At 39.3% G+C, this 17989-nt stretch overlaps 1 protein-coding gene across 1 annotated transcript in view; it reads left to right on the top strand.

Annotated features, from left to right (window-relative positions):
• LOC141224344 (uncharacterized) overlaps positions 1 to 17989 on the top strand; it is an 859055-nt gene that overhangs the window by 436654 nt on the left and 404412 nt on the right. The window lies entirely within an intron of this gene.

Below are 17989 nucleotides of genomic sequence, written 5' to 3'. Positions count from 1 at the left end.
ATAATTTTGGTGTCATTCTCAAAACTTTTGGCCATGACTGTATAACTGTTTTACATATTTTCAAAAGTCGTCAAGTTCAGTTATGAAATGAGCCATTTCTTAATGATTTTAATGACCTGTTTCTATGATATCAAAGTGTTTTCCTTTTACTGCTACATATAATTAATGATAAAAGTTTCAGTACTTTGAAACATTATTAATTTTGCAAATATAAAGATTCAGAATTTTTTGTTATGCCAATTTTCTGATATTTATTTAGAGGAAACGTAGCAACAATTCAAATAACTAAAACCTGTTTAAACCCTATTGGGAAATATAAACAGTTACAGAAATTGCACTACAAAATTTGGTCCTCATTCAGTGACAACTTTTTCGCTTGTCTCTTGTAGTCCTGCATCGGATCATTTCTTACAATTGTCCATCAGTAATTTGCTAGCATTGATGGATTCCAATTTCCTTGATATCTTTTCTCCATAAACGCAATTCCTTGGTGAAATCTCTCACTGTGCTTGTCCCTCACTGCTCCGCAGTTTGGTGGATCAAAGTCTAGATGCGAATTTAAGAAATTAATCTTTAAGGACATGTTACAGCCAAGATCTTTATATATTTATAGGTGATTTTCCACCAACTCTTCAGTTACCTGCTCTTCAGTTTCCCAAAAATTATTTACCACTAGTGATGAGCGAGCATACTCGTTACTCAAGATTTACGCGCATGCTCAGGTGTTTTCCGAGTTTCTTCGGTGTGCTTGAATGTTATGTTTGAGTCACTCAGTGTGCATGATTTTTGACTGTTTGAAAGCTTTAATACATGTGAGGAATGCCTGTTTGTTAGGAAGTACTTAGCTGCGGGGGAGAAAAATGACCAGGAAAAGCCACAGAAAGATGTCGGGAGAAGTGGGCTCTAAGCGCCAAGATGACACTGCAGTCATCATGCTTAAGATGTATTGAACATGGAAGATGAAGAGGAGGGAAGTAGTGGTCAGGCTGGAGCGATTTGCGTGCACAGAAACACAGGTCTTAGCAGGTGACGGTGGCCTTCATATAGCAGCTACCCCGCAGCTGTGCATGGGCTCCGGAGCAGAGGAGTCGGGTGAGGAGGAGATGGAAAAGGCAGCTGCATTGATGACGTAAAAAGACCACAAAACTTCATGTGGCACAGTTCTCACTCCCCCACAGTCTAATTTGCACCAAGGTGACATACAGGTACCTAAGGAATATACTTTAACCCCTTTCTGACATGCCCAGTAATAGTACTTCGTACTGACCTAGGCTTATTGGACCAGATACATACTATTAAGCGCACTTCGATCGCGCCCACACAAGCGGTGCAGGCGATGGCCGCCGGGTGTCAGCTGATTCTCACAGCTGACACTTGGTGCTATGTGCCAGGAGCGGTGCCGTGAAGTCAATCGCAGCATTCCGGAAACAAGGGGAGATAAGCGTGACCTACTTACCTCCTCTACGGCATCCCGAGCTGTCTGTGCCGAGTCTTGGTAATTGTCATGGTGACCCAATGTCGTCATGACGACATCCGGGTCACCAGGCATCATGAAGCTGCCTGGTGACATGTGCGCGATCAAAGTAACTTCTGCCTGTGCAGCGCTGACATGCAGCATAGCATAGAGATGCTGCTTCTTCTCCATGGTATACAAGCGATCGGCTTGCAAAAAATGAAAGTCCCATAGTGGGACAAAGTGTAAAAGTAAAAAAAAGTATCAAAGTGAAAAAAATATAAAAAAAAAATAATCAAAAAATAAAAATATACTATGCCCATAAAAAATATTATGAAAAAAAACAATAAAAGTACACCATATTTGGTATCACTGCGTCCTGAACAACCTTAACTATAAAATTGTCCCACTAGTTAACCCCTTTAGTGAACACGGTAAAAAAATAAATAAATAAAAAATGAAGCGAAAACTATGCTTTATCATCATACCACCAAACAAAAGATAAAATAAACGTGATCAAAAAGACAAATGTAAATAAAAATGGTACCGCTGAAAACGTCATCTTGTCCACCAAAAAAACAAGCTGCCATACGGCTCCATCAGCCGAAAAATAAAAAAGTTATAGCTCTCAGAATAAAGCAGTATTTCTATAAAATAATTTTTGTGTAAAAGTGCTAAAACATAAAAAAATATAAATGTGGTACCGCTGTAAACTTACTGACCCAAAGAATAAAGCTACCTTATCAATTTTTACCACAAGCGGAACAGCAAAAAAAAAAAAAAAAAACAATTCCTAAACTATTGTTTTTTGTTTATTCTGCCTCCCAAAAATCAGAATAGAAAGCGATCAAAAAAGTCACGTGCCCGAAAATGGTACCACTAAAAACGTCAACTTGTCGCGCAAAAAACAAGTCCTTACATGACTATGTCGGCGAAAATATGGAAAAATGATTGCAAAAACTAGTCTTTGCAAAAAAAAGCATCTTTTAGTGTATGACAGTTGCCAAACATGAAAACCTGATATGAATCTGGCATCGCTGTAATCGCACCGACCTGAAGCATAAAGTTGTCTAATCACTTATACTGCACAAGGAACGGTGTAAAAAATAAACTCTAGGGTTAGGGTTGTGTTACGGTTAGGGTTGTGTTGGGGTTGAAATATTTTCAAAAGTAAAGAAAAAAAAATGACGGTATGGCGACTAGTGTTGAGCGCAAGTGCGCGCTACTTGAGTTTGCATCGGGTGCTCAGGTATGCACCGAGTAGCACGGGTGCTCAAGTGACATGCTCAAGTCTCCGCCCCATATGCTTTGCAGACAAAAATACCTTGCGGAGATTGCCTGCCATGCACGAGCGATCCCCGCATATTTTTTTTTTGGGTGTCTAACAACCGTCAAACATGCGGGGTGGGGACTCGAGCATGTCACTCGAGCACCCGTGATACATGGTGCATTCCTGAGCACCCGATGCAAACTCAAGTAGTGAGCACTTGTGCTCAAGATTGATAACAACTCATTCAGTATAATGACCTAATGTTATCAAATTCTGTGTCGTACTTCTGGGTTCAAAGTGTTCACTATACCCCTTGATAAAATCCTCTAGGGGTCTAGTTTCCAAAATGGGGTCACTTGTGGAGGGTTTCCACTATTTAGGCGCATCAGCCGTTCTCCAAATGCGACATGGCGTCCGCTCTCGATTCCAGCTAATTTTGCTTTCAAAAAAGTCACTCAGTGCTCCTTCCCTTCTGAACTCTACCTTGTGCGCAAGAAGTGTATTTTCCCCACATATAGGGTATCGGCGTACTCGGGAGAAATTGCACAACAGTTTTTGGGGTCCATTTTCTCTACTTACACTTATGAAAATAAAACATTTTGGGCTAAAAGATAATTTTTTTGGAAAAAGTTAGATTTTTTTTATTTTCACGGCTCCATGTTATAAACTTCTGTGAAGCACCTGGGGGTTCAGGGTGCTCACCACACATTTAGATAAGTTCCCTGAGGGGTCTAGTTTCCAAAATGATGTCACTTGTGTGGGGTTTCCACTGTTTAGGCACATCAGGGGCTCTCCAAACGCAACATGGCATTCGCTAATTATTCAAGCAAATTTTACATTCAAAAAGTCAAATGGCGCTCCTTCCCTTGTGAACACTACCGTGTGCCCAAAAAGTGTTTTTCTCCCAGATATGGAGAATTGGCGTGCACAGGAGAAATTGCACAACACATTTTGGGGTCCATTTTTTCCTGTTACCCTTGCAAAAATTAATAACATTGTGGTCTAAAGTAACAATTTTGTGAAAAAAGTTAAATGTTTAATTTTTTTCTTCCGCATTCCAAAAATTCAAGTGAAGCACCTGAAGGGTTAATAAACTTCTTGAATGTGGTTTTCAGCACCTTGAGGGGTGCAGTTTTTAGAATGGTGCCACTTTTGGGTATTTTCTGTCATAAAGACCCCTCAAAGTCACTTCAAATGTGATGTGGCCCCTAAAAAAATGGTTTTGTAAATTTTGTTGGAAAAATGAGAAATCCCTGGTCAACTTTTAACTGTTCTAACTTCCTAACAAAAAAAATGTTGGTTCCAAAATTGTGCTGATGTAAAGTAAACATGTGGGAAATGTTATTTATTAACTATTTTGTGTGACATATCTCTCTGATTTAAGGGCATGAAAATTCAAATTTTGAAAATTGCTAAATTTTCAAAATTTTCACAAATTTCTAATTTTTTCAATAATAATTGCAAAGCATATTGAATAAATTTGTACCACTATCATGAAGTACAATATGTTACAAAAATATAATCTCAGAATCAGTGGGATCAGTTGAAGCGTTCCAGAGTTATTACCTCATAAAGTGACAGTGGTCAGAATTGTAAAAATTGGCCCGATCATTAATGTGCAAACCACCCTTGGGGGTAAAGGGGTTAAAGGACGTTTTCATTGCAGTGGTACATTGTAAATCCTCTCTATCTGCTTTGAATGTACAATTTGGTGGTCTTAAAGATTAAATAACAGGTATACGCCACAAACTGCAGAAAACAGAGCAGGGGACAGTGGAAGGCAGAGTCAGCGCTATCGAGGATCAGATAGAAGATACAAGGAATGAGAGCAGGCTTGCAGCACAGCAAGTATCAGCACTGTTGACGAAAACATGACCTTGAAAATAGATAAAGAGCAATAATATACAACTTATTGGTGTGCTTGAAAAAATAGAAGGCTCCTCTCCTACTGAATTATTAATTTCAGCAAGTATCCAAATAATCGGACCTAAAATCTTAGGATCTAGAACAAGCTAATAGGGTACCGACCCGTCCTCTTCCTCCTGGGCTTCCACCAAGACCTGTGCTCGCTAAAATTTTACACTATCGGGACAGAGATATTATCCTGCGACAGGAAAGGGATCACCCAGATCTAACAATTAATGGATCCAAAATCTCAATCTTTCCAGATTATTCTATAAAAGTGCAGAGTAAAGAGCCAAATTCTTTGATAACAAAAAACATTTGAGAGATCTGCACGTTCCATATTCAGTGACATTCCCTGCCAAGTTAAGGACGCTAGCCGGAGATACTGTGCCCTTCGCTGGCTGGATATGAATGAGAGGCAAATACGCTGGGATCAAATTCGGGATGTTACAGGTTGAAGATCCTGTGGTACAAACACTAATTCTTCAAATCTTCAATAACACAGTGATCCGTGAGTATATGGGATGAAGTGTGTCCTTGCTTGTTGGACATTTCTTTATGAATTTTTTATTTTTTTTCAGGTTCTATTATGATTATATTGCAGTCCTTGTGCCTAACTGGAGTTGAATTCAAGTTGGAGTTAAGTCCAAGGAGACTTAAAGAGGACCCATCACTATTTTTTTTTTGGATTTAACTTAAAAGCAGAGGTAATAATATTAATGATTTGACAAAATTATGAACAAGGCAGATACCAATTGGGTGAAAAAATCCTCTTCTTGGCAGAAGCCTCTCAGTCAGATGAGCCGACTTCAGCTGAAGTCGCCACCAAGGGAATCCCCACTTTCCCCTGCTCAGCTGATGTCACTCTCCCATGATGCGCAGCATAGAGGAAAGTGAGTAGCAGTCTGCCTATCTGTACCCAGGCTCTGTGACTGATCTGGTTGTGCTCAGTGCTGCTGACATTTATGTGAAAGGTAAGCAGCACAGGTCAGCAATAACCCAGCGATCCTGCTCTGCAGCTGCTGGGTGGATCAGTCTTGGTGCAGCTCTGTGTCTGCAAAGGATCTGAACTGCTGCCCCTGTGTTTCTTCATTATACCTCCCTTTTCTGTAAAGCCCAGCTTGATGATCTTGTTGTGGGCTGGCTATTAGCCCCCCACATGATCCTGCACTGAAAAGACTCTAGCTTGCCAGTGTACTCATTGTGCCCCTCCCCACTGTGTCACAGCCAACAGGGGTGAGAGGAGAGGTGCTGGAAACAGAAACTACCTACTGAAAGAAGAGGTATGCCAGACAAGATGGGCTTTATTTATTTCCAATATCTGTATATGGGCAGTGTATGTGTGTGCGCGTATATAAACATCTTTGAGATGCTTTATATAAAATATGACTATCGCACAGTGTCTCCAAGATGAACTTAACTTTTATTATCACAAGCAGGTTTTATAGAGAATCACACAGGCTATTTTAGCACCCATTGTTCTCACCAGATAATACCCACAGTAGGCTCCCAGACAGCAGTTATGCAACAACCCATTAATCAGCACATTGTCTGTTTGCCACTGCTAAGTGAGCACAGGAAGGTGGGGGCCAAGAGTGCTTCGGTCACATCACAGAATGTCCAACAATATGCGATCCACAATATTCACCCCACTTTATAACAGGGATCTGAGAACCCGTATAAGGGAACATATTCAAAGCATTGTTAATTATGACCGGGACAAGAAGAGGAGTCAGGAACAGGGGAAATTATTTACCCCAACACCGATTGCTAGACATTTCAAGATTAAACATCAATCACAATGGAAAGATTTGAAAGGTTGGGCAATTTGTCAAATAAAATTGGACAATAGAGGCGGAGATTTGGATTCCATGCTTTTGAAAAAAGAAAGTGAGTGGATTTTTAGATGTAATTCTGTGAATCCACACGGATTAAATGAGCGCTTCAATTTTGGATGCTTTTTGTAACTAAAATTTTTTTAAAAATCCTTCTCTTTTTTGTGGTATGTGGGACATACACATCATAGTTCCTATACACATTAATATAATAGGGAATACATGGAAATAGGTGTCATTTGTAAAAACAAGAGACACAAAGTAAAAATTAATAGCAATTATGAAAATAATTTATAATGAGATCTGAATAATTTCTATTTCCAATTTTCCCCTTCTAATAATTCAATAATCTAATAACTTTTTAATAATAATTTTTTCAATTTTTCATTTTATCATTGTTTTTCCCTACATACTATATCTCCCTCTTTGTCATCTCTCTGGGAATTTATCTAGAGGAGCTACTCCAAATATATTCAGTACTGAAAGATCAATCAATTGTAAAGTATGAGTACTGATCTCTAGAATATTAATCTCTTGAATTACCTTCATTTTATTCTCCTTCTTGTGCTATTCCTATAATCAATGATGTGGATTATACAAATGGACAATTTGCCTGTCCTAATATTGTTCAAACAGTATGATTTACACACATAAAAGTCATTTGATTTAGAGAAAGGAAATTTCTTTTTCTTTTGATTAACATAATATGATTGGTCGATACTCCTGTCAATCACTCTGGATGGTATAAAGATCCGGAGTTGGAGGCCGACCTCACCCTTAGGAAAAAGCCGGTATACCGGCGAAACGCGCGTCAGGGAACTTATCTGAGCTGCATGATAGTGTAGGGGGGGAATGAGAATTAACCCTAGGAATATGCACATTATGGCGGCATTTCAATAATAGGGAGAACTGTGTCAGCACTCTTAGCTGTAGCGGATTATAAAGAGTATAACCGCAGTGTTCGGCTGTCTGAGTCGGACACATCAAACACGTGTGCAGCTACGAGACAGCGGACTGCTCCACACTGCAGCGATCAGCTGTTTGTGCTGGGCACGCCGCACGTGTGTTCAGGGAATGAGATGGGGGATAATAGACTATTCCTCACTCAGCCGATCAACCCTACAGCTGGACAGGCTGAATTACAGTGTGATCATTAACCTCTGACATGTGAGGAGTCGCTCGGGGCAGCGGACGGCTCCTCAGTGTAACAGAGGAGACGATCGCTTGACAGTGTGATCTCCTCCTGCTAATGATTTTGAACAGTGCCGGCTCATTAATAAGCAGCCTAAATATATATACTGTGCAATTGTGTGATTGAGCAGAGGGTGAGTGCTGATGTCTGATATCTCCCACTGTTACAATACTTAAAACAACTGGATTTATGCAAGACTATATATATATATATGTCCGTCAGGTGGTGAATAGTAATGCCCTAAGGCAGACTTATACATTTTGCTACTATAGCAACTATATATAATTTCAACTTTAATTGTTCCACCTGACATTCATATTTAGGCTATTCCAATATATGGGGATATCAAATATATATATATATATAACCTCGGTCCTACATTAGAGGGACTTGACTGAGGTGTCCCATAATTTGCCCTACACTACATCCAGCCAGATCTATTAGTGGGTACCACTTTTTCTATCAGTAGGTGGTTACCTTATATGCATCTATAGATGCATGAGCAATTTTACATCTAGGATTTTAATTAATAAAGTTTATGCATTTTAAATTTCTTTATATCCACACTTTTCCTACTTTCCCCTTTCCCTATCTTACATCATATTTTATATATCCCAGTGTAAGAAAAGTCTTTCCATGTCAGGGGCCTGCAGAAGAAGATTGGACATCTGCGGATGAGGTAACTAGCTCCCGTCACAAGGTGCTTCCAGGTAAGCAGGCTGGCGGACACGGCAGGTAGCAGGCAGGTGCTTCCAGGTAAGCAGGCATGGCAGGTAACAGGCAGGTGCTTCCAGGTAAGCAGGCAGGCAGAGCCCATAGATAGACTGGCGGACTGGACTGTAGACAGACTGTCGGGCTGGGTAGTAGTCAGACTGGCGGACTGGACTGAAGAACAGACTGGCGGACAGGATTGACTTGCAGAGGGACCTGAGGGCTGAAGCAACAGTAAGAATAACAGAGCAACAACCTTGCATGGGCACCTCCATATTGGAGGAGGTGCTTTAAATAGGGAAAGTCCCGGGGACTTTTTAGGACGGCGCGGGAAAGAAGTGGAATATTCTTGAATGGCCAAGTCAGTCACCTGATCTCAACCCAATTAAGCATGCATTTCACTTGTTAAAGACTAAACTTCAGACAGAAAGGCCCACAAACAAACAGCAACTGAAAACCACCGCAGTGAAGGCCTGGCAGAGCATCAAAAAGGAGGAAACACAGCGTCTGGTGATGTCCATGAGTTCAAGACTTCAGGCAGTCATTGCCAACAAAGGGTTTTCAACCAAGTACTAGAAATGAACATTTTATTTACAATTATTTAATCTGTCCAATTACTTTTGGTCCCTTTAAAAACAGGGTGGCACATGTTAAGGAGCTGAAACTCCTAAACCCTTCACCCAATTTTAGTGTGGATACCCTCAAATGAAAGCAGAAAGTCTGAACTTCAACTGCATCTGAATTGTTTTGTTTAAAATTCATTGTGGTAATGTCTAGAACCAAAATTAGAAAAATGTTGTCTCTGTCCAAATATATATGGACCTAACTGTATAAAAGAAGTTTTTTTAACAAACTATTGGAAATTAAAACGAATAAATTTTAAACAATTGTATTTATATCTTCCTTTAAAACTAGGCTGATTTAGCCTGAGTTTATTTGTTGATGTTGTTTCCTAAACTGGAAGTTTCAAGCTACTAACCCCCCTATTTTTTTGACATATTAATCATTTACTGTTTTTTGAACAGATGGTCATATAATAGAAATGGATCTCAAAGCCAGGGAGACAGCCTGGAGATCTAAAGCATTGGACATGTTTAAACAGGGCTTTCCAGGTGCTCCACAGGATGTAGTAAGAGAAAACAGGGATTTAATGTTTCAATATAAAACGGCTATCCAGAGGAAACTTAAAATATGGTGGAATAGGATTACTTTGGAAAATTACTGTGAACAAAAAATCATTCCCAGGGGATTAAGAGTACAGGTGTACCCATCATTTGATCTGGAAGAGACGGAATTAATTAATAAATAGGTGGAAGGTTGCAGCCACCAATTGCTCCATGGAATTCTTCAAAATCATCATTGAAAAAAATACTTTGTCTCTGAGTATAATTGACAAAAAAATTGAGGATCTACACAAAAATCTAAACAAAGAACTTAATAATGAGAGACTCGAAATATATCTAAAAAGCATTGAAGGTGATATCGACAAATGGGAAACAGATATTGGAAAAAAGGGAACATAAAAAATACCTACATGATGTACAGGATTATGAAAATAATAAGGTCTTTAAATGACAGCTACCAAAGAAACGAAGTCAAAACCAACTAAATACAACAGTTTCCTCTAATAATGAACCATCATGCTCTGAAAGCAGTGCTTCATGTAGTGAAAGTGAAGATGCAGTTGAACACACTAGACCAAATACTAGACTACACCAAAAGAGATATCATGAAATGTTTACCAAGAAATTCAACAAGAGACAGAATGACCGCCTGAAGGTAGTTAACTTATCTGATCACATATTAACAGAAACACAGGTGAAAGTTTTGGAAAAAGGTTTAACCTTCTCCCCGTCCTCTCATTTAGATCAGTTCACGGTTGTGAAGGACTTGCACCTTTGCTAGAAAAATCATCTTACAAAAACTACACTTTAGACCAGATTTGAAAATACTTTTTCCCACTGAGTTGGAAAAAAGGGCCTTAAAAGATCTGGAAGACCTGGAAGCAGAAAATGAACAAATAGATGGAGTGGAGTTTCCTATTCACTTAATCAAAAAATCTAAAACCTTCCCATCATTATCTACTTGCTCAGCAGTAGACATTTTTACTAAAATGGTAACAACGGAAATTGCAACACTTCCTCACAGTCCTAGAGGTAGATCGAATATGAGCAAGGAGGAGAGGTTGGCTCTAGAACATCTAATGCCTAATGTAGTCATAAAACCTGCAGATAAAGGCGGTAACCTGGTTATTTGGCCACATGATCTATATGAAAAACAAGCCGCCAAGATATTAGAGTTCCCTGGTTATCAGAAATTGACACTTAATCCATTAACTCAATTTCAGTCTCAACTGATTGTCCTCAAATGCTTTTACTAATATTTCAATGTAATTCCTAGAAGGTTGGTAGACTTGATAAAAAAGGTGCGACCAAGACTGCCAACCTTTTATTTATTACCAAAATTACACAAGGATCAACTAGATCCTCCTGGGAGACCCATTATCTCTGGAAATGGTAGTCTGTGCGAAAGCATATGCACCATAATAGACTTCTATTTACAACCTTTGGTACTTACCCTACCATCTTACATTAGGGATTCAACGGATGCATTGAGAAGACTAGACTCATTACAATTGGAGGCTGGATCTGTAATGGTAACTACTGATGTGGAAGCCTTATATTCATCAATAAAACACAAGGATGGACTAAAATCAGCATCCCTTTTTCTTGAGGAGAGCAATCTGGACAAGTCAATACCCACTCTAATTCTAACCTTATTATGTTTTGTACTGGAGCACAATGTTTTTGTTTTCAATAAAAAAAGTCTACTTACAAAAACAAGGAACTGCGATGGGGGGCCTCGTGTGCCCCTGCATACGCAAACCTGTTTTTGGGGGCGTGGGAAAAATATATCTTCCAAAGTGAGGAAATCGCTGACATCCACCTCGTTCAAGGGTGGATGAGGTTCATCGATGATATTTGGTTTATTTGGGAAGGACCAACAAAGCAATTAAGTAGATTTATGGATCAGCTGAACAAGAATAATCTTAATATTAAGCTCACCTACCAATATGGAAAAGCAGTGGATTTTCTAGATCTGCACATAACCACTACTCCTAGTGGTTACATCATGACTGATGTGTATAGAAAATCCACAGCTACAAATGCATTACTACATGGACCTTCTTCCTACCTCCCTTCTACAATCAAGGGAATCCCCACGGGACAATTTTTGAGATTGAAAAGGATATGTACCAGTAATGAATCATTTCAGCAACAAGCCCAAGACCTTACGAGACGTTTTAAGGACCGGGGCTATGGCAACAGAAACATTAAAACTGGATTTAAAAGAGCTGTGAATACCAGCAGAGAACAACTGTTATATGGCAAGAAAAAAAAAGTGATGATAAGGAATGCTCTATAAGATTTATATCTAATTACAATGATCAGTGGCTAGAGCTTACCGGAATTATCAGGAAACATTGGAATTTGTTATTAACAGATCCAACATTACAAAAAATTCTACCTCAAAGCCCCATAATGGTTGCCAAACGATCAAGAAATCTGAGGGATTCTTTAGTACATAGTCACTATGAAACAAGATCACATCTACAAATGGCAGATAAATCAAATTTGGCTTTTCTACATGTGGAAAATGTAAGGACTGCAAAAATCTGACAAAACGAGAACACTTTAGAAGTTATAACAACAGTAAAATATTTGAAATTAGAAAAACTCTCTCTTGTAATTCTAAAGGCATAATATATTACGCCCAATGTCCATGTGAAAAAATCTATATAGGCTTCACAACCCGTGAACTCAGAGTGAGAACAAGGGAGCATGTACTTGACATAGAAAAATAAATTTCGGTAGATGATGTGACTACCCTGAGAACCCTACCTAGGCACTTTAAACTTCACCATAACAGTGATCCTAGGGGGTTGAGAATAAAGGGGATCAATCAAATTGATATGGGCATTAGGGGCAGTGATTTGAGTACAGCATTAGCGCAATTAGAAAGCAAGTGGATATTTAGGCTTGGTACATTGTCACCACAAGGATTGGATGAACATTTTAGATTTAGTGCTTTTCTATAAATCTTTGGACTGGTCCTTTGGAGGCTTTTATTACACCCCTTGATGCTTCGTACTTCTCTCTGAACTATATTATCCTTCCTTCCGCTAACATCATTTTCCTATTTCATTGGTACTTCTTTCCTGGCTGAAAAAAGTATACACTATCGGTGAAATTCTTTCCCTGGTTAAAAAAGTATATACTTCTGATGAATATCACCTATTATCTTATATCCTGTGGCGCCCCTCTTTTAAATCCGTCTTTTATTAGTGATTTTAATTATTATTTTATTATACCTAGTTCTCACCTGTTGGTACCTGCTTGACATCAGGGCGGCTGTTAGAGTTTGGAGTGACGTATGCTCTGGAGAGAGACCTCAGGAAATGACAGTCATGAAGTTTGAACCATACTTTGCGAGGACCTCTTAACAACAAAAGAGAAAATAAAGAGAGGAAAAGAGATAAGAAGACTGATAACTAGGGATTTCCTTGGCCCGGTTACTATATTATTATTGTTGAGCCCTTCTTCTTCTCCCACTCCCTCCCTCCCTCTCTCCCCCCTTGTCATATATTATCGCATATGTCTTTCACTGCTCTTCCAGATTCATTTCACATTGTATTTTCGTATTTAATGTATACATATGTTTAATATTTCACGTTTATTCATTCACCTTTTAATCATCAAACGCCACACACCCTGCAATGGATATTCTATTGCAGGGTACTTAATGCACTTTTTTTTTTTTTTCCATAACTTACATTTTCTAGGATGTGGGGTGTATTCATGTGAAGTGCAAAATATTTTTGCAAGACACATTGTGGTATGAAATACACCCTACATCCTATCACATGTGTATAGTTTTTATATATATATATTTCTGGACAATATTTTACCATTATTACATTATACACCTCATATAATTTTTGTTATGACATTTTTTATTCTGGCACTTCACTTATTTCCACTATACAATTCATACTGTTAGGATCATTCAGCCATGGAGGGTCCTTGTTGGAGTCGGGGTATCCCCGTAACAAGAAATACACAGACACGTAGTGTATAATCAAGTACTGGGAAGCCCCTGAGCGCGTCTGCCTCTATAGGTGCAGTCCCTTTATTTATATTAATAATCATAGTTTGTTGTCATACATGCGCAGTAAAATGCCTTTGTTTCACAGGCAGCGAAATGATGATTCATAACAGTGGAATGTTGATAAGAAAGTTTCATAAACAGAAAAGTGATAATTAGTAGAAGGTTGCTGAGACAGCTAAAACAAGTTACAATCTAGTTTCTGGGCGTCAGTCCAAATGTCCAGATAAGGGAAGAATAACTTCATCTGTGTCTTACATCGTAGTCTTGCGTGAAGTACAACTCCCATCATCCTCTCAGTCCCCCCTTTGATTCTTCCTTATGGACTTTTGGTAGAAGACCTGGTCCGGGAGTTCTTTTCTTTCATATTCTTGAGTCCATATTACAAAGCTTATTTATGCATATTAAAATAATTTTTAATCCTATTTTAAACACTACATATATGACTACTATAACTAGCACAATCTGTAATATACCTTGCAGAATTCCAGCCACCCAACCTCCAATACCCTTAAACCAGTTCTTTGGGTTGAGAAAGGAGAAGGTGTCTGACCACCAGCTATCTTTATTTTGATCATTGTGTCTGTCATATTCATCCCACATCTGCATCAACATTGGATACACAAAGAAAGTGCTGAATATTTTATTAGGAATTCCCATTTGGACCACATGTGGCCTACCTGAAGGTCTAGGCGAGTTGTCGGCTGCTCTTTTGTATAGTGTGTGTTTAGGTACTGCTTGCATGTCTACCTGCTGATTCTGAACTATAAATGTGGCCGGTGTTAAGCGTCCTAGAGTACATGTACCTTTTATTTCTACTGGGAGCCATTTGTATGCTCCATTTCCACAAATCCAGAAGGTTCCTTCAGGCAGATCCCATATTGCAGAGTGTTGGAGCACCAACCTATGTACCAAATCTAAAAATTTAGATACATTCTGAAGTATACACCAAGGGGGTTTTTGACCTAATGGACTACAGTATCCTGCATCTGGATTTTCACAAGTCGGTGTACCTGGGTCATATGCACTTGACTCATTACATAATATATTACCTGGTATTTTTGAACATGTATCATTGTTTCCATCGGGGAATAATTGTGAATATTTCCAACCATTATTGTGTATGTATTTTTCTACTATATCAGGTTTAAAAGGTTGAGAAAAAGATACTGTGCTACTAAAACTGAGTTGTATATTTTCTGTAGGAATTAACCCTAAGTCTGTTAGTCCCGTCTTATTTCTAGGAACCCATACACCTCCTTTAAACGCTAAATATTGTAAGTTGTCTATTTTTCCGGTCATATTACCTTGCCACCAGGGAAATCCCACCCACCCCACAACTGGGATGGCAACAGTGGTGTTCCATAATCTAGAATTAACGGTTTGGTTATTTGCTAATTTGTCTGAGCAATTAGTCCATGTAAACACTTCCTCAGGGGTCATGGGTACGGCCAGGAAGGGTATGCTCGTGGCTGATATCGGAGAATGCGTACAAATCCAACAGTCTGCTATTTTCTGTCCGCCATCGAGCAGCCCGTTTACCAATGTCTCATGATGTTTTATAAATTTATTACCTGCAGGTTTTGGGGAACTTAGTTTATCCCACAGGTCTCCCTGATCTATCGTTATAGCTAACACAAGTACAATCACCACTATTTCTTTTTGCAATGGCTTGCATGTACCCATGCTGATTTTCCTTCCAATTTTACTGCAGTTGGAGTTGTCAATAACACCTGATATGGACCCTCAAATCTGGGTTCTAGCGTTCTTCTGTTATGTCTTTTTACGTAAACTTCGTCTCCTGGTTGCAGCTTGTGCGTTCCCTCGATGGAATCTGGATCTGGAATGGAAGAGAACACTAAAGAGTGTATTTTAGACACATGCTTACATAAATTTTGTACATAAGCAGTTAAGCTTTCAGTTTCTAACATTAAAGTCTGTGGGAAATACAATCCTGTATTGGCAACTCTACCAAACAATATTTCATGGGGGGTGAGTTTGCTCTTTCCCTGGGGGGTGTTTCTGACTGAATACAATGCTATTGGGAGACACTCAGTCCATGGTTTCTGTGTTTCTGCCATGGCTTTCTGTATTTTTAACTTAAGTGTTCCATTCATTCTCTCAACCTTACCAGAACTCTGTGGGTGGTAAGGGGTGTGTAGTTCACTTTTTATACACAACATTTTCATTACATTCTGAAAAATCTCTCCAGTAAAATGTGTACCTCTATCTGACTCGATCACTTCTGGGATACCATAACGGGGTACCAGTTCATGTGCTATTTTTACTGCAGTGACTTTAGCCGTGGCTGTATGAACTGGATAAGCCTCTGGCCACCCCGAAAACATGTCCACACATACCAGTACATACTCATAGTGTCCATGCTTAGGCATCTGGATGTAATCGATCTGAAGTCTCTGGAACGGATATAGTGGTCTTACATGGTGCTTCTGGGGGGTCTTAACAGTCTGTCCTGGATTGTGGGCTAAACAGATTTCACAAGAACCACATTTTGCTCGAGCTACCTGGCCGAACCCTGGGGCTAACCACTTCTGTCTGACCCTCTGTATCATACCGTTTGCAGACACATGTGTAGGTCCGTGGGCTTCACTGACCACAACAGGGTACCACGCTCGGGGGAGACAAAGCTCATCTCCTTTTTTCCATAGTCCTTCTTTTTCTTCTGCCCCCTGTTTCTGCCACTCTTCTTTTTCTTCTCTACTCACCTGTTGGTGGGCTTCTTTGAGCCGTGTAATTAAGTCAAATTCTGATACTGCACTAATAGTGTGGTCAGTTGTCAGAGGTTTTACTGCAGCTCGCTTAGCAGCCTTGTCGGCTCGGTCATTACCCCTAGCTATCTCGGTGTTGAGTCTTACATGTGCAGGTACTTTTATTACTGCTACTTGTTTGGTTGAGGCAGCTGATTCTAGGATTTGTCTAATCATTTGTCCATGTTTTACTGGTTGACCTGAAGCTGTCATGTAACCTCTAGCTCTCCATATACATCCAAAATCATGTACAATACCATATGCATATCAGTAAAAATATTAGCGGTTTTTTCTTTTGCTAACTGTAATGCTCGTATTAGAGCTAATAGTTCAGCTTCCTGGGCTGAACAGCTGGCCTGCATTGGCTCAGCTTCAATAACATCATGATCTGATACAATGGCATAACCTGTGTGAAAGTTACCAGTTTCATCTGCATACCTACTACCATCTATATACATATGTAGGTCTGGATTGTCAAGAGGGGTGTCCTGTACATTAGGTAGCCCTTGTGTTTCTTGTTCTATACACTGTAAGCAATCATGTATTATATTGTCTTGTTCGTGGTATTGTAAAAAATTTTCATCTTCGTCTTCCTGACCTCCTTCCACTCCCCCCTTTGTCTCTAGTGGTAACAGAGTGGCTAAATTTAGAGACAATATGCGGCGAAAAGTGAGGTTTGGTGGCATTAGTAAGGAGCATTGTAATCTAAGATGTCTAGCCATTGAAATGTGTTTTGGCAATACCTGATTCAGTATGCCATGTACATCATGTGTAGTTTTTGTACTATTAAGGCATGGTCTAGTACTATTTCTGAGGCTTTTTCTACCAAAAGAGAGACAGCTGCTACTACTCTGACACATGATGGTGCAGCTTTGGTAACATTATCTAATTGAGCAGAATAGTATGCGACAGGTCTTTGTTTATTTTCATGTTTCTGTGTTAGTACTCCTGTAGCATGATTAGACATTTCCGCAGCCATTAATTGGAATGGTTTGGCGTAGTCTGGGATTCCCAAGGCCGGGGCTGACATGAGACCTTTCTTGAGGTCTTGAAAGGCTATGAGCGCTGATTCAGTTAACTGAAAAGGCTCGATTTTTAAACAATCATATAGAGGTTGCATAAGCTGACTAGCATGTATAACCCATTGTCTGCAGTGTGATACTATTCCCAAAAATGCTCTTAATGTTTTGTAGTTCTTGGGAGGAACAAGATCTCTAATGATTTTTAGTCTGTCGGCGGTGAGGTGCCGAATACCTTGTGAAATGCAGTGACCTAGAAATACTACCGTAGTCATACAAAGTTGTACTTTTTTCTTGTTAACTTTACAGCCCATGTCTGCTAGAAATATTAACAACCTTATTGTGTTGCTGTTTGCGGACTCTTGAGCAGGGGCACATAACAATAGGTCATCAACATATTGAAGAATTACAACCTCATCCGTAGGTTTGAAATTTTGAAGAACTGATCTCATAGCTTCTGAGTACAAGGTAGGTGAATGTATCATACCCTGTGGTAATCTTGTCCATGCTAATTGTCTATTCTTAAATGTAAATGCAAACAGTTTGTAACAGTCTGGGTGTAATGGTACTGAAAAAAATGCATTTGATAAGTCTATGACAGAAAATACTCGTGCTGTTGCTGGGATCTGTGATAGCAACGTGTGTGGATTTGGCACAACAGGAGTAATAG

Source organism: Phyllobates terribilis, unplaced genomic scaffold, assembly GCF_046119375.1.
Source record: "Phyllobates terribilis strain yellow unplaced genomic scaffold, ASM4611937v1 Scaffold_391__1_contigs__length_1789467, whole genome shotgun sequence".
In the NCBI taxonomy this organism is placed as follows: Eukaryota; Metazoa; Chordata; class Amphibia; order Anura; family Dendrobatidae; genus Phyllobates; species Phyllobates terribilis.
This window is presented reverse-complemented; position numbering and strand designations above follow the sequence as displayed.